Source organism: Lissotriton helveticus, chromosome 9 (genome assembly GCF_964261635.1).
Source record: "Lissotriton helveticus chromosome 9, aLisHel1.1, whole genome shotgun sequence".
Classification (NCBI taxonomy): Eukaryota; Metazoa; Chordata; class Amphibia; order Caudata; family Salamandridae; genus Lissotriton; species Lissotriton helveticus.
Genome location: NC_136070.1, coordinates 63,144,278 through 63,171,928, shown reverse-complemented (window position 1 = coordinate 63,171,928; position 27,651 = coordinate 63,144,278). Strand labels below are relative to the sequence as shown.

The following is a 27,651-nucleotide window of genomic DNA, read 5'->3' as shown; positions in this document are numbered from 1 at the left end:
CCCTCTTTGGCCATTGATGGTAACCCATTGCCCATACTTTGTAGTATTTGGGGGCACCTGGATCTTTGGTACCATCTCCCGCTCTCCCAGGGACACTAAGGTGACACCCGCCCACTCACCCCCTTATCTAAGGGCAACTCCTCCCCGAGCGCTACACTAGCTACTCCCGGTGACTTTCCTCCGGTGGGAGGGGGTGGTCTCTTTGGGCATCTGACATCTCCCTTATAATGTCCAACACCACCGCATTCAAAACAGTGGAGAACCCTTGGCTGCTGGCTTTGGCCAGGATTAGGGTTTCTGGGCGGGTTTGCCCTAGGGGTGAAACCTGCTCCCTTACCTTGGAAATTATTTTGGGGACCTTTGGAGAACTCCTTCTTTTTATCTCCTCCCTCTTTCTTCTGGGGGGCGCCCTGTCCGGCTTTTTGTGAATCCCCTCCAGTCCCCTTGGAGGACACCCGAGTACTTGCCCAAGTGTCCGCCTCCTCTGCAAGCTTCCGGGGATCGGTCAGCTTGCTGTCCACCAGGTGTTGGCGCAACTCGGGAAAACATTTCTCGAGGAGGTGTTCTTTCAAAAATAGATTGTACAGCCCCTCATAGTCTTTTACCTCGCTGCCCTTGACCCAACCCTCCAAAGCTTTCTTGGCGTAGTCTAAAAAGTCTACCCAATTCTGGGTACTCATTTTGTGACTTCCCCTGAATTTTTGTCTGTACCTTTCAGGGGTAAGTCCAAACTTTTTCACCAGTGCCACCTTCATGGCAGGGTAGTGGGTTTGCTCATCCTGCTCCAGAGCCAACAAAGTGTCTCTGCCAGCAGGTGGCATGTATTTGTACAGCCCACCTCCCCAGTGAGTTTCTAGGATCCCGTGAGCCCTTAAAGAAACTTCGTAGGCGGCCAACCATTTGGCAATGTCATCACCTGGGGTGTAACTAGCGATGACATCTTTAGGTAAATAGGGTCTGGATTCCCTGGTGTCCACTTTCTTTTCGCTGCCACCATTGTCTGGATTGGGAGACCTATGGTTGAGAGCTTGTAAGTCCATCTCCTTGATGGTTCGCTCATGAGCTAACCTCCTTTCCTCCCTTTCCATATCCATCCTAGCTAATTCCAGCTTCATTCTCCTCTCCTCCCTCCTATCTTCTAGCTCGGCTTCAGTTAAACCCTTCTCCGAGACGCTGCTGCCCACCCTGGGAGGTGACCTGGTACCTGTCGGTAGATTCCCCCCTCCCGCTTGGTACAGCATGGCAGTCTCAATGACAGTGTCCCTGTCACTCCCTTCTGATTCTGGTACCTCCCCGGAATGAGCCTCCACCCATGCCCGTATGCTTGTCAGCAGCTCGCCTTTCCTGGCACCCTTTTTAAAAAACACATTTTGCTGCTGACACCAGTCCTTTAGTTGGGTCACAGTATAGTTATCCAGCTCTTCCACATTTATCTCCATTTTTACTAGAGTATAAACTTTTCACACAGGAGGTAACCAAAAGTGTCCTGGGGTCAACCTCCACCCACCACCAGAAATAAATTTAGAAAAAACAAAATTTAAATTAGGAGGGCCGCAAGGAGAAAACTCCTGGTGTAGGTTAGTGTATTGCGTTGAATTACTAGTGAGTAGCTGCAACCAAGTCAGTCATCCCACCGCTAGGCACCAAATGTTGGAACTGGGTAGCCTGGCCTAGGGCAAGACATGCATTTCAGAGGCACAGTGTTAAGGTTGCAGACCACCCAAGAATAAAACCACGCAATAGCACACAAAAGAAAACACTACACCAAAAATGTAGGAAAATACGCACTGCTTTATAAAAATAATATACTCTTGGATTTAACTCTCAATATTCACACAGGAAAAATTTACACTTCGTTCAGAAGAAATATCAGTACGGTTTGTCTGTGGAAAAAGAAGTATAACTCAATACATGTAAACTGTAAGATTCTTAATCTCTCACAATTACTAAATTAACATTTTATACAGATTACCTTTTGGAGAAAAATACCTAATAATCAGGAAGTTACTATAGTCTCCGCTAAGGCGCTACTTAAGTCACCAACTTTTACATTACATTACTAGAGGTTCTAGCATTCAACTAGGTGTAGTTTTTAAACAGGTTTAAACAAGACTTATACTCTATAACTAAACTCAGTACTTGCAATAACACCTTTGACCTGCAATACAAGTTATCACAAATTCCTGTAGTTCATTACCTCTAAATAGGCACTATACAATATCTGGCAGGTAACCTTTGTGCCTACTCAGGCCAGTTAAATATGTGTTGTAATTATCTTTTGCTCCTCAGAGCTTCTATTCCACTCAAGGGGGGGGCAATCTGTCATGCACTGTAAAAGAGCCCGTGATTCTAGGAGGCCATAAACCTCCTTCACCCCTGAAGTCAGTACCGCCCTGTGGGGGGAAGAAGTCAGACGAACAGGAGGCCTAGACAGCTCTCCCTCGCCACCCCTCGCTCTTCCCAGCTTACTTGGTTGAACAGGCAGCAGGCAAGTCCTCCGCTCTCCTTCCAGAGCCCGAAGACGCTCCTTCCTCGGTGACTGGCTTCCCCGCCCCCTTTCCCAACAGAGCAGCAGCCCACCCAGGTGCAGCCCGGGTCGCTGCTATGAAGATCCGGTCACTCGAGCGGCGGCTCCCCACCGGAATGGATCTGTCCCTCGACGCGCAAGGGAGACGCTTCTCCTCAACAGGGCAGTCGTCGTTTTCCTCCACACGCGAGGCTTCTGCACATGCGCGAGGGGTTAGTGTCCCCGCACTGGGCCTGCTCGGTCCTAGGCCCTTCCTGGGAGACTGAATACCGCTAACTGAGCATGCGCGAAGGCGCCTTTGATTAGCGTCTCGCCGGGACTTTCCTGTCAGACCCTGATTTTTCTCCGGATTACCGGGACGCTCCTCAACAACGCGACAGAAGCGCGGAAGGCGCCCCTGGGGTCCCGCTCTCAAGGGAAAGCCCTACCAGGCCTCCCAGGCTCAGTGGATCTCGGGGGGCTATCCCAGTGAAGCTGGCACCCTTCACCAGGGCTTCTCAGGACACAATCTTTCCCCAGCACCCAGGAAGGTAGGAACAGCGCTGGTTTGAGTCTGCACCCAGTTCCCACTTCGCAAAGTCCTTTTTCCTTTCAAAGTCTGGATGGTGGTCGGGGTGTAAGGATGAGGGTTATTCCTCCAGGGTCTCGTTCACTGGGCAGAGGACTGTGCTTGGCAGCGTTACAGTCTCCTTCTCCTGTTCCCACCCCACTAACATCCAGCTAGGGAATAGTCAGGCGCCCAGGGTCTCCCTTAACTTCCCACAGCGGGGCCAAGACAAGTAACCAACAGGGGAGTAGTGGGTTGGACCAATAAGGCAGCTTCCCAGTCCAGGAGGTCAACCCTAAGTCTAACCTCTTCCCACCCTCAGCTACCACCTGTCCTCCAGCTGACTTCCACAGGTAGACAAAATGGCTGCCCCGCATTCCGCCTTTTATAGGCTGCCCTTCAATGGTCCAGCATGGACCAGAAGGTTCTGGAATGCCCTATGTTAAGCTATGGCCAAGTTCTAGGTGCGACAGTTGGGGCAGTTGATGGCCACCATTTTAGGTGGTGCCAACTTTCCTGTCAGAACAGGCCTCTGGGCCTGAGGTAAAAGACTATGGAGGGGAGAAAGAACACCTATCCCCTTGACCAACACCTATAAAAAATAGTAGACAGAAAAATAGTAAGGGTATGAGGGGCAAAAAGGGGACAAAATAAAGAATTATGAGGAGGGACTGCGCAAAAAATCCAGACAGGTGTGGAAAAGTAAATTTTGCCATGTTCTGTGTCGCTACGTGTCCCCCATCTTATGTTATATGTGCATGATTAATATGCATATGTATTTCCCCATGATCGATTAAAGACGCAATTACAGTTGTGTCCATCTCTAGTATGCCAGTTTCCAGTTCTCGTGAAAGCTACGAGTATTAGACCTATGTAAAGCTACGTTGCCACGTTTCTCAGTGTGCACGTTATTTCATTGAAAAGTCCCCGTTTCTAGGCCTCAAAAGGGCCCGGACACCAGATTCAGCTCCTGTCTCCTGAACCCTCGCTGAGGAGCGATACAGCCCCCACCTGTATCCTCGACCCTTCACTTACTTCCTGCCTCACAGTGCCCGGCTCGGCCTGGCTCTGCCTGCTAGTCTGCCAAGAGTATGTTATGATTCTAGTTATCAGTCCAGCCCTCCTTCTCTGCATTCCTAAGCTACTGAATCGCATCAATAGTTTCCGTCATAGTCTAGCCTTTACGTCTCCATGCAAGAGAAATACTGTATTTATGGTCATTTAATATTCTTCATCACGCACTACATGTAGAATAATGCATGCACCAGTCTTAGAGTCTGTTAGCCTCTCCCCTCCTGACTCTTAGTTTATATCAACATGTGCTCTAAACATCAGATACTAGATAGTGGTAGGTACATGTTGCCCTGACTCTCCAGACTTCAGTCTCTGCTCCTAGCACAGAGTTCATAGCCCCCAGCTTCTCCTAGTGATACGTCATTGTCAGTTTGCGCGCACCATTAGGTTAGAGGTCCCGGCTCCTTAGGTAGCCCCCTCCATGTTTCCGCCCCATTTATGACATATTCTGTTACGTTTACATCACATGTCCATGTATACGCCTCCTGCTACACCCACTTTCACCCTTATCTTTCGCGACTGCTATTGACCACACCCACTGCTCCGCCTATTGTATGTATTGCAATTGCAACTGTTTTAGTATATATGCTTGTGTATTGTTATTAAAGTTAGCGCGCTCATCCCAGATCCAGCCCCGGCAGCTGCCGGGCTCTGCCATCCCATTCCTGTGCAGGTTGTCCTGTTCCTGTCCTTTATGCTGTATTAAACCTGCAAACTCCTACTACCTCGAATCTTGACTCTTATTTATTGAGCTATCTGTTATTACTATGTCCAGTAAAACCTAGATCCAGTATTATTTATTTATATACCACATAATGGCGCCCGAATAGGGACTTGCCCTTTCCCCACGCGCCGGTGAAGCCACGCCGGCCCCCTGACCCTCTGCAGCCGTGACGGAACCATACCGGCCACGTGCAGATATTTCTGCTTCAAGTATCCCTCAGGCCCACGGAGGAGACGGAGGTGGCGGTCCAGCATCCAGACGAGGCGGTGGAGGAACGCGGCGAGTCCTGACCAGAGCCCAAGCCGAGAGTCCAAGGTCCGAGGTATCCGGAGGCCCACCCGTAACTGAAGTCCGAAGTTCGTCCGTCCGGCGTCGAAGCAGTCCAGTCCAGTCCGAGGCCTTCCGTTCTTGCTGCCCGGTGAGTACCGTTGCTGAGGTAGTATCTAGACAGGGTCAATCTAATTGTCTCTGGTCCGTGGGGTTTGGTGGTACACAGATCCCAAAACGAAGTGTCCACTCTGGTGGATGCGGGTCCTGACGTGTCTCTTTATGAGACCGGTAAGTTTCGTACTGTTCCAGCAGTGCATCTAGTTTCTGTTCTAGTCAGTTCTGTTCTCGAGAAAATTCATGTATTCTGTTCGAACTGTTATTTTAAATGTTCTTCATGTATTTTAATGTCGTGGTATGAGAGTGTAATTATCGTGTTCATTGTGTATTGTATTGTGTCTAGATTACAGTCCAGTCATGCCGTTATTTTCCAGACTACGTCAGTTAAAAACTAGAAAAGGTCTGTTAGAAGAAGCAGTTCCTGTCCCGCCTAGGGACAGTCCAGGTCATTTTATGTATCAGAAGCATGGCATAAGTGCCATATTATATCTAGATTTATGGGTAGAGTATACCAAACAGTTAGAAGAAAAGTATAGATGGCCCGTATCGGGTACATGGGATGCCGAGTGCATCATGCGAGTAGAAGAAGCATTATGGAAAAAGAAAGCCAGACAGTCACAGAAAGATGCCATCGAGTTATGGCGCAAAGAATCTCATAAAAGAACCGAAAAAGAAATCAGAAAGTCAGAATTAAGTAGAGAATCCTTAGAACGAGCCCACGAAAGGGAATTAATCGAGATAGGTGAACGAGTCAAAACCGAACAGTCAGACAGACAGAGGCATGCCCTCACTAAGGGTATGTATCCTCTTCTTGCCGAGGGCTTGCCAAAAGCGACCCCGGAGGCATCCAGTAATTTTCCGCCACCATTAGTTCCGACCAAGCTACGTCACAAACCGACCGCAGCTGATATTTTCATCTCGTCCTACTTGGACGACACAGTCCCAGAGTATGCAAATCCTGTTCCGCCAGTCCCTGTAAATCATGCCATTCCTGCTCCTCCAGACACCGGAGTACCTGCTACGGTACCCCCGGTCCAGCCTACATTACAACTTCCCGCCACTCTGCCAGCACGAAGAGTATCAGTCGATGATACCAGTTTAGGGGCCGCAGGAGGAGGTCCTCCTGGTACCCCGCCACCACACCAACGTTTAACGTTAGTCGAGTTACATGAATGTGCGTTACAGCGTACGCCCAAATATAAGTCCGTTGCAGATATCCGACGAGCTCTCACTGAATGCCGCTATGATCCAGTTGCAGGTGATGATAGTACAGTTATATATTCCATCCGTGTAAGACGGGTGACCGGGTATTTGGATACCCTACCGAATATGAAAGAAGATCTAGACAGAATATATCGTTTCATCCGTACAGGGGATGATCCAGAAAGTATTGGCGAAGCCATGTCTCAAAGGAAAGCTGAGATCCAGCTCATGTTATTAAAGTTTCTGATTAATTGTTTAATAAGAGAACAAGATTACCCGACCAAAGATCCAGCCGAAATGAGAATCCTGACAAGGTGGAGTGATAATATAGCCGAGGGTAAGCACAGAACTATCAGTAGTATAGAGAGTATGTACAAGAGAATTCGTAAGGAAATAATAAAGTTACATGAACAACGTAAAGCAGCACAAGTAAGCGAGAAAGAGAATGACTCTTCTACAGAAGAGGTAGAGGACGAGAATCCCGTCAGAATAGCGTATGTAGGAAAATCTAGATTTCCAGACCGCCATTTACGCCTAGAACACAAGTCAGTTTTTCATCATCCAGCACCAGAACAAAGTTCTCTAGAACAAGTATTTCAAGCTACCGATCATATTCTGAAATCACGAATCGGTTATAGTGAATTAAGTACTATGCATGAACAAGAACTAGCCCGATCAGCAGTCCAATGGATTACTGATTCTACCACTTTTCCAGACGAAATAGTGGCACAAATGTTTCTGAAATTGCCCCCAGCCGAGCAACGACTGGTGGGTATGTATATGATTCAGCACCTCATCACATTGTATGAGGGTCAACATTCTGATCCAGGTCCGTTACATGATGTCCTGAACGAGTTACTCCAGTATAGATGGAAAGGTTTAGGTACCGATTTAATTAGTGTCATTCTAGAACAGCGTCACAAATATAGAATGTTTTTGAACCCGCATTTTGTTCATGTCTCACCTCCAGAAAGTAAACCGTTTTACATAGACAGACAGAATCCGTTACGAGAAGTACACCCAGTTAGGACCACAGATGGTGAAATGCAAAGAGTATTTGTTTACACCCCGATTACAAAGATGGAACTCTTAGAGATGAAGAAATTAATTCCCTGTCACGACAAAGATCCAGCAGGGTTCCACCGAGAATTAAAAGACATGCTCCGTATGGGAGAATACACGTATCCAGATATTATTAAAATGCTAAAAGTCCTGTTGCCCGCAGGCATATATGAAAAACTCAAGGAAAAAGAATGGGAGGTGGGAGAGAAAAAGATCGATTGGGCAGTTCTAGAAGCTGAAGATAAGATACGAGTACCAGGTACCGGTCTTGGAGAGAAATGTAAAGAATTACCAGAACTGTTAATACAAGTTTTGCCCAGATTATTAGCCACTAAAAAGGAAGACTGGGATGCAATCTCAGCCTGTAAACAGAAACAAGACGAAGACACTAGTGATTTTTATTCTAGATTTGAAAAATGTTTTATTATAAACAGTGGCCTCAAGACAAGTAGTGAGTCATACCCTCATCTTTTTGTTACTAAACTAGTCGAGAATTCAAGTCCACAAGTTAAGAATCGAGTTTTGAAAGTCGAAAGTACATGGCAAGCTAGTACCCCGTCCCAGATGTTACAGATGCTCCAGTACCATCAGAATAGAATCAGAGAAGAGCAAGATCATGAAAGGAAACGTATGAAAGACACGAAAATGAAAGTACTAGTTGCACAATCTGTTCCTCAAGACAGTCAGAAGAGGGGTCCGAATCAAGCCAGTCATCCTGCAGCTCCCCTTAAAGGGACCTGCAATTATTGTAAACAGCCAGGTCATTTCATAAACGAGTGTGCAGTTCTGAAACATAATATAGCTACTGGTAAAACTAAAGAAAGACCACGTCCGCCTAGACAAGAACAAGTTTCACAGACTCCTCAGCCACAGAATGCACAACAGACAGTTCCAGCACCGCAGCCTATTGCTGCAACACAGCATGTTACACAACAGATGTACCAGTATGCACAGTCCGAGTATCCAGAGTATCAACAGTACTCATGAAACAGCCTAGAGAGGGAGGTAGGCTTGCCTCTCATCGAGATTCCTGTAGATCAAGAAGGTCCCTATGTTCATAGTCAAGTACTAGGGAAAGACAGAAAGTTTCTAATTGATACAGGGGCAAGTAGGACGACCATCAGTCACGCCGAAGTTCCAGGGGCTCCGCTCTCAGGCTCTAGAAATGTTTCCCTTGGATTTTCAGGAAAGCCTATTGTAAATGAGATATCTAAGCCAGTTACTCTAGAAGTAGGTCCATTGTCCCGCACTACTGATCTATTACTTACTCTGTCATGTCCAGAACATTTGTTAGGTATTAAAACACTGAAAGAATTAGGTGCAGTTATTTGCTGCTCCCCAGAGGGAATACGATTGTTTCTACGTGACTTCAAGGGTCACTATGTATTACGAGATTTTGATCCGAGATTGTCCAATGTTCCGCAGCATCTATGGGCGCAAGGTCCAACTGATGTAGGTTTCATGCAAATCACACCCCATCGTGTGACTCTCAAGCCAGGTGTAGTGTTACCACGAATCAGACAGTACAGATTGCCACCTGAGGCTGTAACAGCCTTATCCAAAATTATTGACGAGCTCATGGCTCAAGGAGTAGTTGTAGAAACTGACTCCAATGTATGTAATTCTCCGATCATTCCAGTCATGAAACGTACTGATCCAAATGCACCCCCAGTATATCGATTAGTGATTGACCTACGAGAACTCAATAAATGTATTATTCCCCAGTACCCAGTTGTCCCAGATATTTCTTCCCTATTGACAGCCATTGATTCCGAAGCGTCATTTTTCACAGTCATAGACCTCAAGAACGCGTTTTTCAGTGTCCCCATTCATCCAGACAGCCAGTTTCTTTTCGGATTTTGTTTAAATGGAAGGAGCTATATGTTCACACGAGCTCCTCAAGGTTTCACAGAAAGTCCTAGTATTTACAGTCAAGCACTTAAGAGACAACTAGACAATATTCACATGCCAACTGACACTGCTCTGCTCCAGTATGTCGATGATCTACTGATCACAGCCCGTTCTGAACGTGCTTGCGAGCGAGCATCACTTACAGTCTTGTATTTCCTTGCCGAGATGGGGCACAAGGTGTCCCCTTCAAAGCTTCAATTCTGTGTCCAGCAAGTGATCTACTTAGGCCACTTACTGTCCAAGTGGGGTAGGCAGTTGACACCCGACCGTATCCAGTTAATAGCGAGTCTTCCTCAGCCCAAGACACAGAAGGAGGTACGTGCTTTTATCGGCCTTACTTCTTATTGTAGACAATGGATTCCTCAGTATGCATTTCTAGCTAAACCACTGATACAGTTAACGACACAGGAGGCAGCCGTATCGACTGTCCTCCCTTGGACATCTGAACATACACTTAGTTTCAATGAGTTAAAGAAAGCTTTATGCCAAGCTCCAGTTCTAGCTACACCGAACTACAGTAAGCCTTTTACACTTTTCGTCACAGAACGCGAAGGTACAGCATTATCTGTTCTCACACAAGATCAAGCAGGACAATACAAGCCTTGTGCTTATTTTTCGAGCACATTAGATCCTGTAGCCCAGGCTCTGCCTGCGTGCCTCAAGTCAGTTGCAGCCACAGCACTAGCTATCAGACAAAGTGATTCCATAGTATTAGGACATTCCTTGACAGTACAAGTTCCACACTCCGTGGAAGTTCTTTTAAACCGAACACAAACTCAACACTTGACAATTGCACGTTTAACAGGTTATGAATTGACATTGTTCCAGCCACACATAGAAATCAGACGCTGCAACGTTCTAAATCCTGCTACACTGTTACCGTCAGTTAATTTGAATCCTGCCACACACGACTGTGTGGAAGTAGTTAATATTATGACTAAGCCAAGACAAGATCTGACAGATATTCCATTACCAGATCCCGACCTGACACTTTATGTGGATGGTTCATGTATGAGAACAAGTACAGGAGAACTAGTAGCCGCGTATGCAGTGACTACTGACACTGAAGTTATAGAAACACACCGTATTGACACCCTGTCTGCTCAAGCAGCAGAGCTAGTTGCTCTGACACAAGCCTGCATACACGCCAAGAACCTGAAAGTTAATGTTTATACAGATTCACGCTACGCATTCGGAGTCGTACACGACTTTGGAGTGCTCTGGCAGGAGAGAGGTTTCATGACTTCTCATGGAACCAAGATTCAGCATGGTCTCCTTATTCAAGCTCTGTTAGATGCCATACATTTACCGACATCTATTGCTATCATGAAGTGCAAAGCACATACGAAAGTTACTGACATTATTTCTCAAGGTAATGATCTAGCAGATCGCACAGCCAAGCTTACAGCACAGACTCCAGACATTTCAGTTAATCTGACACAGACACATACTCCAGATCCGACTACCTGTATGACAGTTAAGGACCCTACTCAAGATGTCATAGATATCCAGTTACATGCTACTCCCGATGAAATTAAGAAATGGTCCGAACAAGGAGGGGTCCAGACAGATCAGGGATGGGTAACGAAGGGTAGAGCCACATGGTTTCTCCCCGACTCTATGGTTCAAGTCATTATCAATACCGCACATAGTCCAGCACATTTAGGAGAAAAAGCTATGTTAGACAGTATCCAGAACATTTGGTTCAACAAGCATTTACGAGCTGCAGCCAAGCAGAAAGTCCGTACCTGTATGATATGTTGCCAGTTTAATCCAGGTAAAAGTGTCCCGGTGGAACAAGGTGGATTTCAGCCCCCTGACCACCCTTTTGAAGTCCTCCAAATGGATTATATTCAGATGGAGCGATGTCGAGGTTTCAAGTATGTCCTTGTAGTTGTATGCGCTTTGTCCAGGTGGACAGAGGCATATCCAGTTCCAGATTACACAGCCGCGACCACTGCCAAGCAGTTGGTTCGTGAATTCTTCCCCCGCTACGGACTCCCTAGAGTCGTATATTCTGATAACGGCCAGCCATTCTCATCTGAGCTTATGAAACACGTTTCCCTTTTGTTAGGGTACCAGTGGAAGTTCCATTGTGTACGCCATCCTGAAGCAGCCGGTCTCGTAGAGAGACATAATCAGACCCTGAAAATCCGTATTGCCAAGATTTGTAAAGAGAAAGGTGTGGACTGGCTAGTAGCTCTGCCAGTCGCTTTGTTTTATATGCGCATGGTCGCACATTCCAGATCAGGTCTGTCCCCGTACGAGGTCGTATTCGGCCGCCCCCCTAATATGTGGGGTACACCTAGACCCCGAAGTATTACCGATGTTTCAAGTAATATGCTGACAGATTACCTAGCTTCCTTGATGTCTGCCCTACACTCTTGTCGTTCACCCGACCGTATCCAGTTAATAGCGAGTCTTCCTCAGCCCAAGACACAGAAGGAGGTACGTGCTTTTATCGGCCTTACTTCTTATTGTAGACAATGGATTCCTCAGTATGCATTTCTAGCTAAACCACTGATACAGTTAACGACACAGGAGGCAGCCGTATCGACTGTCCTCCCTTGGACATCTGAACATACACTTAGTTTCAATGAGTTAAAGAAAGCTTTATGCCAAGCTCCAGTTCTAGCTACACCGAACTACAGTAAGCCTTTTACACTTTTCGTCACAGAACGCGAAGGTACAGCATTATCTGTTCTCACACAAGATCAAGCAGGACAATACAAGCCTTGTGCTTATTTTTCGAGCACATTAGATCCTGTAGCCCAGGCTCTGCCTGGGTGCCTCAAGTCAGTTGCAGCCACAGCACTAGCTATCAGACAAAGTGATTCCATAGTATTAGGACATTCCTTGACAGTACAAGTTCCACACTCCGTGGAAGTTCTTTTAAACCGAACACAAACTCAACACTTAACAATTGCACGTTTAACAGGTTATGAATTGACATTGTTCCAGCCACACATAGAAATCAGACGCTGCAACGTTCTAAATCCTGCTACACTGTTACCGTCAGTTAATTTGAATCCTGCCACACACGACTGTGTGGAAGTAGTTAATATTATGACTAAGCCAAGACAAGATCTGACAGATATTCCATTACCAGATCCCGACCTGACACTTTATGTGGATGGTTCATGTATGAGAACAAGTACAGGAGAACTAGTAGCCGCGTATGCAGTGACTACTGACACTGAAGTTATAGAAACACACCGTATTGACACCCTGTCTGCTCAAGCAGCAGAGCTAGTTGCTCTGACACAAGCCTGCATACACGCCAAGAACCTGAAAGTTAATGTTTATACAGATTCACGCTACGCATTCGGAGTCGTACACGACTTTGGAGTGCTCTGGCAGGAGAGAGGTTTCATGACTTCTCATGGAACCAAGATTCAGCATGGTCTCCTTATTCAAGCTCTGTTAGATGCCATACATTTACCGACATCTATTGCTATCATGAAGTGCAAAGCACATACGAAAGTTACTGACATTATTTCTCAAGGTAATGATCTAGCAGATCGCACAGCCAAGCTTACAGCACAGACTCCAGACATTTCAGTTAATCTGACACAGACACATACTCCAGATCCGACTACCTGTATGACAGTTAAGGACCCTACTCAAGATGTCATAGATATCCAGTTACATGCTACTCCCGATGAAATTAAGAAATGGTCCGAACAAGGAGGGGTCCAGACAGATCAGGGATGGGTAACGAAGGGTAGAGCCACATGGTTTCTCCCCGACTCTATGGTTCAAGTCATTATCAATACCGCACATAGTCCAGCACATTTAGGAGAAAAAGCTATGTTAGACAGTATCCAGAACATTTGGTTCAACAAGCATTTACGAGCTGCAGCCAAGCAGAAAGTCCGTACCTGTATGATATGTTGCCAGTTTAATCCAGGTAAAAGTGTCCCGGTGGAACAAGGTGGATTTCAGCCCCCTGACCACCCTTTTGAAGTCCTCCAAATGGATTATATTCAGATGGAGCGATGTCGAGGTTTCAAGTATGTCCTTGTAGTTGTATGCGCTTTGTCCAGGTGGACAGAGGCATATCCAGTTCCAGATTACACAGCCGCGACCACTGCCAAGCAGTTGGTTCGTGAATTCTTCCCCCGCTACGGACTCCCTAGAGTCGTATATTCTGATAACGGCCAGCCATTCTCATCTGAGCTTATGAAACACGTTTCCCTTTTGTTAGGGTACCAGTGGAAGTTCCATTGTGTACGCCATCCTGAAGCAGCCGGTCTCGTAGAGAGACATAATCAGACCCTGAAAATCCGTATTGCCAAGATTTGTAAAGAGAAAGGTGTGGACTGGCTAGTAGCTCTGCCAGTCGCTTTGTTTTATATGCGCATGGTCGCACATTCCAGATCAGGTCTGTCCCCGTACGAGGTCGTATTCGGCCGCCCCCCTAATATGTGGGGTACACCTAGACCCCGAAGTATTACCGATGTTTCAAGTAATATGCTGACAGATTACCTAGCTTCCTTGATGTCTGCCCTACACTCTTGTCGTTCACCCGACCGTATCCAGTTAATAGCGAGTCTTCCTCAGCCCAAGACACAGAAGGAGGTACGTGCTTTTATCGGCCTTACTTCTTATTGTAGACAATGGATTCCTCAGTATGCATTTCTAGCTAAACCACTGATACAGTTAACGACACAGGAGGCAGCCGTATCGACTGTCCTCCCTTGGACATCTGAACATACACTTAGTTTCAATGAGTTAAAGAAAGCTTTATGCCAAGCTCCAGTTCTAGCTACACCGAACTACAGTAAGCCTTTTACACTTTTCGTCACAGAACGCGAAGGTACAGCATTATCTGTTCTCACACAAGATCAAGCAGGACAATACAAGCCTTGTGCTTATTTTTCGAGCACATTAGATCCTGTAGCCCAGGCTCTGCCTGCGTGCCTCAAGTCAGTTGCAGCCACAGCACTAGCTATCAGACAAAGTGATTCCATAGTATTAGGACATTCCTTGACAGTACAAGTTCCACACTCCGTGGAAGTTCTTTTAAACCGAACACAAACTCAACACTTGACAATTGCACGTTTAACAGGTTATGAATTGACATTGTTCCAGCCACACATAGAAATCAGACGCTGCAACGTTCTAAATCCTGCTACACTGTTACCGTCAGTTAATTCGAATCCTGCCACACACGACTGTGTGGAAGTAGTTAATATTATGACTAAGCCAAGACAAGATCTGACAGATATTCCATTACCAGATCCCGACCTGACACTTTATGTGGATGGTTCATGTATGAGAACAAGTACAGGAGAACTAGTAGCCGCGTATGCAGTGACTACTGACACTGAAGTTATAGAAACACACCGTATTGACACCCTGTCTGCTCAAGCAGCAGAGCTAGTTGCTCTGACACAAGCCTGCATACACGCCAAGAACCTGAAAGTTAATGTTTATACAGATTCACGCTACGCATTCGGAGTCGTACACGACTTTGGAGTGCTCTGGCAGGAGAGAGGTTTCATGACTTCTCATGGAACCAAGATTCAGCATGGTCTCCTTATTCAAGCTCTGTTAGATGCCATACATTTACCGACATCTATTGCTATCATGAAGTGCAAAGCACATACGAAAGTTACTGACATTATTTCTCAAGGTAATGATCTAGCAGATCGCACAGCCAAGCTTACAGCACAGACTCCAGACATTTCAGTTAATCTGACACAGACACATACTCCAGATCCGACTACCTGTATGACAGTTAAGGACCCTACTCAAGATGTCATAGATATCCAGTTACATGCTACTCCCGATGAAATTAAGAAATGGTCCGAACAAGGAGGGGTCCAGACAGATCAGGGATGGGTAACGAAGGGTAGAGCCACATGGTTTCTCCCCGACTCTATGGTTCAAGTCATTATCAATACCGCACATAGTCCAGCACATTTAGGAGAAAAAGCTATGTTAGACAGTATCCAGAACATTTGGTTCAACAAGCATTTACGAGCTGCAGCCAAGCAGAAAGTCCGTACCTGTATGATATGTTGCCAGTTTAATCCAGGTAAAAGTGTCCCGGTGGAACAAGGTGGATTTCAGCCCCCTGACCACCCTTTTGAAGTCCTCCAAATGGATTATATTCAGATGGAGCGATGTCGAGGTTTCAAGTATGTCCTTGTAGTTGTATGCGCTTTGTCCAGGTGGACAGAGGCATATCCAGTTCCAGATTACACAGCCGCGACCACTGCCAAGCAGTTGGTTCGTGAATTCTTCCCCCGCTACGGACTCCCTAGAGTCGTATATTCTGATAACGGCCAGCCATTCTCATCTGAGCTTATGAAACACGTTTCCCTTTTGTTAGGGTACCAGTGGAAGTTCCATTGTGTACGCCATCCTGAAGCAGCCGGTCTCGTAGAGAGACATAATCAGACCCTGAAAATCCGTATTGCCAAGATTTGTAAAGAGAAAGGTGTGGACTGGCTAGTAGCTCTGCCAGTCGCTTTGTTTTATATGCGCATGGTCGCACATTCCAGATCAGGTCTGTCCCCGTACGAGGTCGTATTCGGCCGCCCCCCTAATATGTGGGGTACACCTAGACCCCGAAGTATTACCGATGTTTCAAGTAATATGCTGACAGATTACCTAGCTTCCTTGATGTCTGCCCTACACTCTTGTCGTTCACAGGTTGCCGCCGCATTTCCAGACAATACCGAGGTGGCACCGCATGAAATCGTTCCCGGAAATCTGGTTCTTGTCAGGAACTTTGATCGTTCAAGTCCGCTGGAGCCTCGCTGGAAGGAACCCCGACAGGTCCTCCTGGCCACCCGTACTGCCGTCAAGCTGGAAGGCAGGAAGGGCTGGGTCCACCTGTCACATGTGAAGAAGTTTTATGGATTGAAGCCTGTTTCCAAGAACATTTCCGAGGATTTGAAGGACTGCCAAAGTACTATTCTTAAGGACTGTCCCGCAAAAGACAATGATACTGAACCCTCCCTGTTAGAGAAAACTCCGCAACAGGAGTATAAGCAAAAATTAAGGTCTAGTAAAATAAGTCAGCCAGTTTGATTGTCTAAGTCCTCCCCTAGGTGAAACGGTTAGACCGGTTTCTGACATGTATAAAATAGACCCCCATAGTGAGAGAGTTAGTCAAAACTCAATCCGATGTATCGTTTTTCTAAGTTTCATATTGTTTTTCAGCCTTATGACTACCTGCACAGGTTATGCATTTTATTTGTATTTTCCAGTTTCTCATGTAAATAAGTCTTCTAATGTTACAGTAGAGCACACGTTTAGTGATCTGCCTCCTCATGAACTCTCTTATCGTCTTGCTATGCGTAATAATTCCTTTATCCGCATGTTACATTATTCACACCAGACCAGCAATGCCACTAATTGTTGGGTGTGTGGTCGACTCCCCCCTTTCCAGACACCGAAGGGAGTTCTGCCACTCTTTCCTTATCCATTTTCACATAATGGTTCGTGTGGAGCATGGTCCACGTTAACGTCATCCTCAACAGATATGTCTTTTCTTAACAGTACATGTTTTCCAGACAAGCAAGGTCTTCCCCACAGAACAGGGTTAGATCTAGAAAATGAAGTTTATAATCTAGGTAATTATTCTTCGAATTTCATGGTCCTGAATGTTCAGTCTGATACTACTCCAGACTTACCTGCTATGTCAGTATTACCAGTCAAAGGTGAATTATGTGTCCGAAAGAATGGTTCCGTACATGTAGGCCATAGTGATTGTACTACTATTGTCAAGTATAGTGACAGTAGGAAATCTATTTTCAAAGCTTCACGTCATTCTTATTTTGTTTGTGGCCAGACCGCATATGTTCGTCTGCCCCTCGATTGGGAGGGAACCTGTTACATTGCCTTCCTACTGCCACCAGTTTTTCTAGCCCCACCTGACTACCATAGGAATTCCCACCTAGTACATACCAGACACAAAAGAGACCTCCCGATTGTCGGTTATACTGAAACTGCTCTAGAACAATACATAGATATCAATAAAGGTGTATTTCCCTATTTAGGTACTGTTGTGAATAGTAAACTGATACGTAGATTAACCAGAACCCTTGAAGCAGTAGTGATTGAGACTACTTCTGCTCTAGGTAACTTGACCGAAGAGCAATCCTTTATGAGAATTGTCGTGCTCCAGAATCGTCTCGTCCTTGACGTCATACTGGCCGATAGGGGCGGGGCTTGTAGAGTCATCGGATCTAGTTGCTGCATTTTCATTCCTAATAACGCGCCGGTTGTTTATTCAGCTATAACCAGACTCCATAAAATTGCCCATATGTTACACCAAGATCCAGGCACCTGGACATGGTCCGGTTGGTTCTGGAATATAATTTCCGCCTGGGGATGGAAAGTATTGTCATTTCTAGGTATTGCAGTAGCGATCACATTCAGTTGCTGCCTCTGTATACAATGTGGCCCTGCGATTTGCGGCATTTGTGCTACCTCTTGTATTCCTAGCCCCAAGTCCCGTTCTAAATCCCGTTCCAAGAAAATTCGAGACGAGCAAATGATACTGTATGAAATGATAGATGGTATCATGAATATTGATGTTTCCTGATGGAAACGTAGTGACAAGGAGGGAATGTGGAAAAGTAAATTTTGCCATGTTCTGTGTCCCTACGTGTCCCCCATCTTATGTTATATGTGCATGATTAATATGCATATGTATTTCCCCATGATCGATTAAAGACGCAATTACAGTTGTGTCCATCTCTAGTATGCCAGTTTCCAGTTCTCGTGAAAGCTACGAGTATTAGGCCTATGTAAAGCTACGTTGCCACGTTTCTCAGTGTGCACGTTATTTCATTGAAAAGTCCCCGTTTCTAGGCCTCAAAAGGGCCCGGACACCAGATTCAGCTCCTGTCTCCCGAACCCTCGCTGAGGAGCGATACAGCCCCCACCTGTATCCTCGACCCTTCACTTACTTCCTGCCTCACAGTGCCCGGCTCGGCCTGGCTCTGCCTGCTAGTCTGCCAAGAGTATGTTATGATTCTAGTTATCAGTCCAGCCCTCCTTCTCTGCATTCCTAAGCTACTGAATCGCATCAATAGTTTCCGTCATAGTCTAGCCTTTACGTCTCCATGCAAGAGAAATACTGTATTTATGGTCATTTAATATTCTTCATCACGCACTACATGTAGAATAATGCATGCACCAGTCTTAGAGTCTGTTAGCCTCTCCCCTCCTGACTCTTAGTTTATATCAACATGTCCTCTAAACATCAGATACTAGATAGTGGTAGGTACATGTTGCCCTGACTCTCCAGACTTCAGTCTCTGCTCCTAGCACAGAGTTCATAGCCCCCAGCTTCTCCTAGTGATACGTCATTGTCAGTTTGCGCGCACCATTAGGTTAGAGGTCCCGGCTCCTTAGGTAGCCCCCTCCATGTTTCCGCCCCATTTATGACATATTCTGTTACGTTTACATCACATGTCCATGTATACGCCTCCTGCTACACCCACTTTCACCCTTATCTTTCGCGACTGCTATTGACCACACCCACTGCTCCGCCTATTGTATGTATTGCAATTGCAACTGTTTTAGTATATATGCTTGTGTATTGTTATTAAAGTTAGCGCGCTCATCCCAGATCCAGCCCCGGCAGCTGCCGGGCTCTGCCATCCCATTCCTGTGCAGGTTGTCCTGTTCCTGTCCTTTATGCTGTATTAAACCTGCAAACTCCTACTACCTCGAATCTTGACTCTTATTTATTGAGCTATCTGTTATTACTATGTCCAGTAAAACCTAGATCCGGTATTATTTATTTATATACCACACAGGTCTAACATACCCTTACTGGTATACCTGGGAAAGCGACAAAATTCTCAGGTGAGGCATAGCGAGGAGAAATATCTATATTTCTGTCCGTTACTGCCTCTTTCTATATGTGCTGCATTGTGCAGCACACATAGGTAGAGGAAAATGCCTCAGAGGATTGTTTTTGCGTAGGAAGGTGCCCCACCCTACACAAAATCAGTCCTGCATGCAACGCAGGCGCCCTCCCACCATGGTGCAAGGGTGCCTGCGTTGGAGCTAGGCAGCCCATTGTACGACAGTGGTGGGAACAAGTTGGAATGTGCTGTATTGGGATAACTATGGCACATTCCCTGTAATGCTGCGCAACACAGGAAGGTGACTTGCTGCGCAGCGTTACTTTTAGATAAATACGTCCCTAAGTCTGGGTTGATCGCATTCATGAGTAACCTATGATTGTTCCATAAATAAATCTGAGCTTTCTTTTTGTAAATACACGGTTCATACCCTCGCTATATTCTTCTCTTTCTTGCTTTCTGTGGCAGCACTGAGGACATTCAATACCCTTTTTCCTCTTTTTACGTTTTCTCTCTAGATATGCGCCAAATATTGTTGAGTATTTTAGTGACAATAATTAATAAATGTATGTGTTTCTGAAAGGTCTAGACTAGACATATGGGGGCATATGTATCAACTTCCTTGTTTGCGATTCTCAAATAGCGATTTTTTAGAAATCGCTATTTGAGAATTGCAAAACGGGATTTATTTAAAAATTCGCAATTTTTTTTTAAAATTAATTATCACACAAGAAAAGACATAGTCATATCGGGTATCATATAACAAGCACGATACAGTGGTGAACTGGTAAATAGTTGAGGAGAATACAAAACAATTATAGGCATCTGAAAATCCACAATATAAGCATAAAGCCGGAGCAAAATGATACAATACAGCTAACCTAATGAGATCTTCTTCAGAGCCAGCCCACCCGTGATTCAGGATAGAAAAATCAAATACTAGACACCCGGATATGGTAAACAATGCGACTCAGGATAGTACGCCACATCTCTTGCAGAAGGAAAAAAGGAGGAAAAAGGAGAAAAGGAAAAAAAAGGCCATAGAACAAAATAAGAAAGGAAAAACAAAAAACCCCACCCTCATCCCCCCACCCTGCACCCCTGCAGATGGCTACGGCCTAACCCCACTAGCAGCGTGCCTGTCGCCCAGCTAACTAAAACCCAAGGAAGGGAAAAGATGGAGGAGGAGATATCGTACTAGCTCCCGGACTCCCCTCCCCCCCCAGAAGCAAACAACCCCTACGATCGTATATAGCAAGTTAAGCAGCGAGTAAGAGAAACAAGTAGGGGAATTTATAAAGAACCCCGCCCAACTCCCATAGCAACAAAGGGAGCAAGTCCCTTATCAAAACCAAGGCATCATATCGAACCCAAACAAACAATTTTCTCCCTGGTCCTCTCGATCCATCGTTTAAACACCACCCGGCCACATCAAAATGAAGTCAATATATCGAACCCAGACAGTCAAACTCAGCCCTGGCCTTTCCGATCCATCATAGAACCACTGTCCGGTCGAACACCCATAGTAGCAGGAGAGTCAAAACGTGTGAGGAGATTTAGACCAATACGGCCAGAGAGGGCCACCAAAGGAAAGTCTCGAAGTCCAGCAACAATGCAGAAGTTCATACAAAAAGTATGAAGAGAATTATCCAGGAAAAACGGAAAGAAAGGGTCCTTCATGGACGATGGCTCAGGGGATTGCGCGAATAGTTCAGAGGCGCCAGTCACGTACCATTCCGCTCGTGTGTTGACAAATGACACCAGGTCTTGTTTCTGTTCAGGGTTCTCTTTGTGGGTTACTCCAAGTTTCGCGGGAAACACCGTTTGTTGCGGGTCTGGCAAAAGGCTGGAGTCCGGTCTCAAACACACATTATCAATCCTTACGGACAGGGCATGGAAAGCGGTCTCCATGTGTGAATGAAGAGCCCCGATGGCGGCCATTACGGTCCCTAGCGAAGGCAGACAATTCGTCGGACCCATCTCCACTCACTCGATGACAAAGCAGTCTTGAACCCCGGAGGCCGGCTTCTCCGAGGAAACAGGCAAGAGCGGGATGGACAAAGATAACGGGTGACACGCTGATCAGCAATCTTCACACCACCACCGCGAGGGGGGACCCCATCCGTAGACCCCGGGAAGGCAGCAAGGTCATCGGGACCCGGGCCCCCACCCACAGCCGAAGTCACGTATTGTCGCCGTCTGACAAATATCCGCCGGGACACAGGACCGCCACCGGGATAGACCAGGAGAAGTTCCACTTCGGCAAGACCGGACTCCACCAGATCCCGCGGCCGATGTTGTTCAACTGGGACCCGGCTGGGTCAGTAATCAAGGCCCCGGCTCACACGCTGAAGTAGGCCGAAAATGAAAGACGGTGTAACTTCGTCAAGCAAGTCGATAAAAACTCCAGGATTGCGCCCCTGGGCACAGCAACGCTTCAAGAGCACGGGAGTCGGGCGTGAGTTCAGGATAAAGTACAGGATATATCAGTGAACGACGGAGGTCGACGGAGCCGGGAGCTTATGCGACCATCTTGGTTTCTAGCGTAACTCCTCCCCCAATTCGCAATTTTTGTGTGAATTCCTAATATTCCTTAATTGCGATTAGCAAATCTCAAAATCGCAATTAAGGAATGCCTTTCCATTCATTTCTGTGGGCCAGGAGGCACATTGGAATGATTGGGAAGTCATTGTCAATTTGCGATTCGCAATTTGAGAATTGCAAATTAAGAATAATTTCAAGGGTGCAGGGGTGTTTTAAGGACACCCTGATGCACCCCTGAAATGAACATGTGTGCGCATATGGTGCACATACATGCCCTAAGGGAATGTATGTGCGCCACATGGCACCTTTGCAAATGCCAAAAAGTGCATTTTGGAAAGAAATCGCAAATTACCACCACCTTGAAGTTGGTGGTAATTTGCGATTTCTTAATGAGAAATCGCACAACTTGGGTGCTTCATACATAGCATTTAAGGAATCGCAATTTGCGATTCCTTAAATGCTTACGCAAAGTTAAGGAATCGCAAATTTTGCGATTCCTTAAATTTGCGATTATCCCCGTACATAACATTTTCTGAAATTTGAGTCGCAAACGCTGCTTTTTTGCGATTCACAGTGTTTGCGAATCAAAATTCGGTTGATACATATGCCCCTTATTGTCTTGTTTTTGCTTTTTGTGCATTGATTGTAACTCATTTTCTATTATAACTACTTTTGCCTTTATTGAGTCCTTGCTGTACCACTGTTTTAAATTCTAATGCATACTCATATTCCCATTAGCAAAATGGAATGCTGGTGTAAAGTATAACTCGTGTCAGTATATGGCACAATCTGGTGGATTAAGGCATTTTAGCTTCCATGATTAAACATGGCAGGCTTGCTAAGAACCAATAAATAGGTTTTGCAGCTTGAGCGTGGCCCCAAATAAGCTTGGGGTCTGGGGAACAATCTCCCCTCTGACTTTCCCTCTGGTGGCCCTGGACTGCACTCTCTGAATCCCCTTTGTGTTCCAGTGATTACAGGTAGAAATGGGCCTCATGGGGTAGTGTCCTGCTCTTTGATGCTACTGAATACAATCTGTTTACAAAAAAAGAACAAGCATTTACAATGCAATGGTCTCGGCAATGGTATAGGTAGAGCTATTGGTAATGTTTTAAAAAAATAAATAAATGGCATTGTCATTTCTGTTGTCATTAGCCTAATATTTTGCACATGTGATACCTATTGCATTAGCAGAGAGTGAGGTAGTGAGATATTGAGTGAGGTAGAGTGCTAAAATTCCACTTTAAAGTGTTTGTACTGTGCCTGCTTGGTATGTACGTATACTAACCTTGAAATCTGGGCACGTTAAAAGCGCTGTTAAAATGTATATTTACCCAGCTAATATTCACCGATGTGAAAGAAACGTGACCTAAAAATACCTATCAAGTTAAACAAAAACAGGACCATGCCAGTATCTCAATACCATGCATTATAGCTCAAATTGGGGTGACAATTGCAAAGAAACATACTGTTGCAGTCGTTGGGGGGTGGCTGTGCTATAGAGTGAAATGCAGCTAACAATAATGGCAGCTAGTCCTGTTTGCTCACAACTAATACAAAGGTTATAAAGAAAAATTATTGCACGCTTGGATAATTAGTGATTTCTAGAATCTCATTAACCTATGGGACACCATCAATTGTTGCATTGATGGAGTGAAGTACATTGAACCCATATATGAAACTTGAATAAATCACCAAGAAAAAGGACTAAGAAGACTACTAATTGAACTTTCTTACTTTGTTCTGTGAATGTGGCTCAGGAGTTTGCTTTTTGTTTTTGCCTATTTGAGTGTAGATTTGCCTGCTCTCTGTTAACATTGGTGGTCAATCGTTGTTTAAATTCCTTGGAGCGCTGCCACAGATGAAACAGATATTATTCTTTTCTAATATTTAGTAGCATCACCAAGCGCAACCTACATACCTCTCCTGCCTTTTCTTGTTCATGTTGTCCACATCTATGTACTTTGAAGAAATATGTATGGGGTAGGTACAAATATGTGGATTTAGGTATGGAAAATCTAGAGGGTTTTTCAATATGTTTTCCCCAATATTGTGTTCCGTTGATATCCTGGGGGCAGTATGCAGGGTGCACACAAATCTAAGGGAATCGGGTAGGTAATACCCTCTCAAGGAATAGTAAGTGTAAGGTTGCCACTATTTGGATTACAGATATTTTCCACCATGAAAATCTAGTTGTTAACTTTTAAAGTTGCAGCCACCCACTGGTGGTAGGTCTCCCCTTTCAAATTAATTATAGCTCTATTAGCGTTCTTATATATCCAAGTGGCTGTATCTCTAATTGTAATCTTCTGATTTGGTGTAACAACTTGTTCAGTCCACGGAAATTGCAAACTTCTGATTTGACTAATTGGGATGTGAGTTCCTTTGCTGTAAACATACCTGAATGTGAATTTTGCTTGCATGAGTGGTGACGTTTTCTGTCATGAAGTCTCCTTATGTGATTGGGGAAGATTGGAACTCAACTCATGGTCCAGTAGACAGAAGGTAAAAAAATAATGACTTTACATGAGCTATTGAGACCTGGTACCTGGGAACCAATATCCCATTTAGAATTGCAGGACATTTACAGGCATGTACCTGCATAATCACAAACTCTCCTTCCACCCCTATCAATATAAATAATTTACTAGAACGGACTACATAGAGAAATAACGACTCGACAACTAACTTCTTGAATACACATTTAGGGCTGTGGTACTGGTCTGATCGTGCCATGTCAACATTAGATTTAACTAGTGTGAGCAATAAAAGACTTGAACGCAATTGGTCTGTTATTCAAGTGTTTTTGAAAGGTCAGGAATTTGAGACCAATATAATTAAAAAAATTATAACTCAGGCTCCACCCACGTCTTTGAAGTACGGGACTTACTAAAGACCTATTTGAAGAGGCAGAGGAGCGTCACCCCACTGAACAAAAGGAAAAATAAAATGATAATAACTATTATCATGGATCTCGGGCGGGGCCGGCCAGGGCAAGGGAGGAGTGCTGTGCACTCCCTAAATGCGCATGAAGTGTTTGGGCAGCTCTCTTGGTCCGACCAAACAGTTCATGTGCTCTTTGCATGTTCCAACCAGGCTGCATTACACAGCCCGTCAGGATAATGCACAAGCTCCCTATTCCAGTCTGAGTGTTGATCCATGGCACTCAGACCAATCACAAGGCTGCATTGCAACGTTGTCATTGGCTCAGGGGAGCCTGGGAGCCAGGTGCTTCCTGCTTCTGGCAGGGAGTCTCCAGGAAGATTACGGAGGATGGAGGAGAGGCGGTGGCTGGCCGGACAGCGGACTGGCCAATCCAGGTAAGTGTGTTTTTTTTCCCGTCATTCAGTCCTTCGCCCTCCCCACCCCCCCAGTCCGCCCCAATACCTGAGTCCGGTAACAGTCGTTACTGATCCAGTACTCTAGCAGAATGAAAAAAAGCAAGAGCAATGTATACCAGATGAAATATTTTAAATTATACCAAGGCAGCAAACTCTCTAAGATAAGGAAGCAGACCCAAAACTACACAAACATCATCTGGCGAAGCTACAGGAAGCACAAACAGCTTTCAAAAACTGGTTGTGCCAGTGGCTAATTTGTGAAAAATAAGTGCTGGGGCTCTCTTGAGGAGGTAGCTTGCATCAGCCCGTTGCTCCTATTAATGCTGCCTAAATTAGAACTAACCACTAACGATGAAATACTACAAGTGGGGAGAGGATGTAGCGTAAAGACCAAATCTGCCGGTTTTGGAGCTGGGAAACCAGGTATGAGTCTCGGTGTTGCCTCAATATCCTATAATTCTAGGCAAATCTCCCTGTGTTCGCAAAAATGAATTTGTCCTTAACTGTTGCTCATGAAAATCACTCCAATGCCTTTGAGTTGAGTTCGGGCTATAATCGCCGGTGTTGTTGATTAAGTGCCGGTGCTGAGCACTGGAAACCACAGTCTCAAATTAAGCACAGCTATCAAAAGCCTCTCTTTAAGATTATCTTGCAACAAGAACCATTCAATGACTTTATTGAAAAGAGTGTGAGGAAATTAGGCCTGGGAAACCAAAGCAAAAACTCATATTTACTATAAGAGAAATTTATTTTTATTTATTAAAAGTTTTGTATAGCGCTAGCTGGACCCAAGGGTATCAGAGCGCTTCACAGCAGGAACAACAATGTGCCTTAACGGCGATGGAAGTTTGATAACTTGAGAACTTGGGGGCATTGCAAATAGCATAGTCATACATATCATAAGGTCTACAAGGGTGAAGGGTACTAAGATCATCGCCATAGAGTTCAGGTGGCCTCAAGGAAGAGGGCTTTGAGTAAAGTCTTGAATTTCGGGAAATTGGAGGTCATTCTGATGTGAGGGGGGATGGCGTTCCATATCCTGGGTGCATTGCCCGCAAAGGATTTACTTATATTTTTGCGTTTCCGCAATTTCAAAGGAATGAGAAGAAGCGTGTTGGAGCTTCTGAGGTCCCTGGATTGGCCAGCCCTTTTGAGTTTCGCGGCCAGGTATTCTGGTTTGCCTGTGCGGAGGGTTTTGTGTGTAAGACATGCTGTTCGAAAGTTGGCTCGTTGTTGAATAGGGAGCCATTTCAGATCCTTGAGCGCAGGGGAAATGTGGTCGAATTTCTTGGTTCCTGTGACCATTCTAGCCGCGGCATTGAGGGTGGTTTTCAAGGGGCCTAGGTGTGATTTGGCTGAGCCGGTCAGGGCTGCAATTCCATAGTCAATTCTGGAAAGCACCAGTGCTTGAGTGGCCTGTTGAAGGTCCTTAGGAGGCAGGAAGGGTTTTATTTTGTAGAGAAGTTTCAGATTGAGGAAAGCGCTTTTGGCGGAGTTCGCGATGTGCTTTTTCATGTCTAATTTGGGGTCTAAGGTGATACCTAGGGACTTGACCGAATCTTTCGGTTTGAGGGTGTCATTGAGGGCATCGAAGGCTTTGAGCCATTCTTCAATTTGGGGGTTTTCGTCTCTGTTGGAGATGAGTAGAACTTCGTTTTTTTCTTGATTAAGTTACAAGTGGTTTTGTGAGAGCCAATGTTGAACGTCTTTGAGCGTGTCATTGAGTTTGAGAATGTCATCCATAGAGGTGGTTTCCAGATAGAGCTGCGTGTCATCAGCGTAGAGGTGGAAGGGGATGTTGGAATTCCTTAGTATTGTGGTGAGGGGTTCCATGTAGATATTGAAGAGTTGGGGGGAGAGTACTGACCCTTGTGGGACTCCTCTAGTGACGGGGAGGGGGTCGGATTCAAAGTTTTTGATTTTCACTCTTTGCGAGCGATTGTGTAGGAAGGAGGAGAACCAGTTCAGTACCATCAGTTCCAGGCCTGCTCTTTCTTGAAGGACTTTTAGGAGCTGTGTCTGATCGACAGTATCAAATGCGGCCGATAGGTCAAGGAGAATGAGAAGGCAGCATTGGTCTGAGTCAAGTGATTTGTGTAGATCATCTATGACGTTAAGGATGGCAGTTTCAGTGCTGCATCCCTTTCTGAACCCGGTCGGTGGGGGTCGAGGAGCTTGATGTTCTCTAAGTGTTGGGTTAACTGTGGGAGAACACATTTTTCCAGTGTTTTGGATAAGAAAGGAAGGTTTGACACAGGTCTAAAGTTGTTCATATCTTCCGTGTCCAGCCCTGTTTTTTTTTAGTAACGGCGTGACTTGGCCGACCTTGAGGCAGTCTGGGATAATTCCCGAGCTCAGCGAACTGTTGATGATTTTGCACCAGATTGGGGCTAGGGTGTGTTTCAGGACTTTGGCCAGGTTTATAGGCAGCTGATCCAGGGAGTGGGATGCAGGTTTGGCGTTGGCGATCAGGGTGATGATCTCTGCTTCCTGAA

General features: G+C 45.5%; 1 protein-coding gene across 1 annotated transcript in view; it reads left to right on the top strand.

Moving 5' to 3' along the window:
• PLEKHD1 (pleckstrin homology and coiled-coil domain containing D1) overlaps window positions 1-27,651 on the top strand; it is a 292,760-nt gene that overhangs the window by 144,418 nt on the left and 120,691 nt on the right. The window lies entirely within an intron of this gene.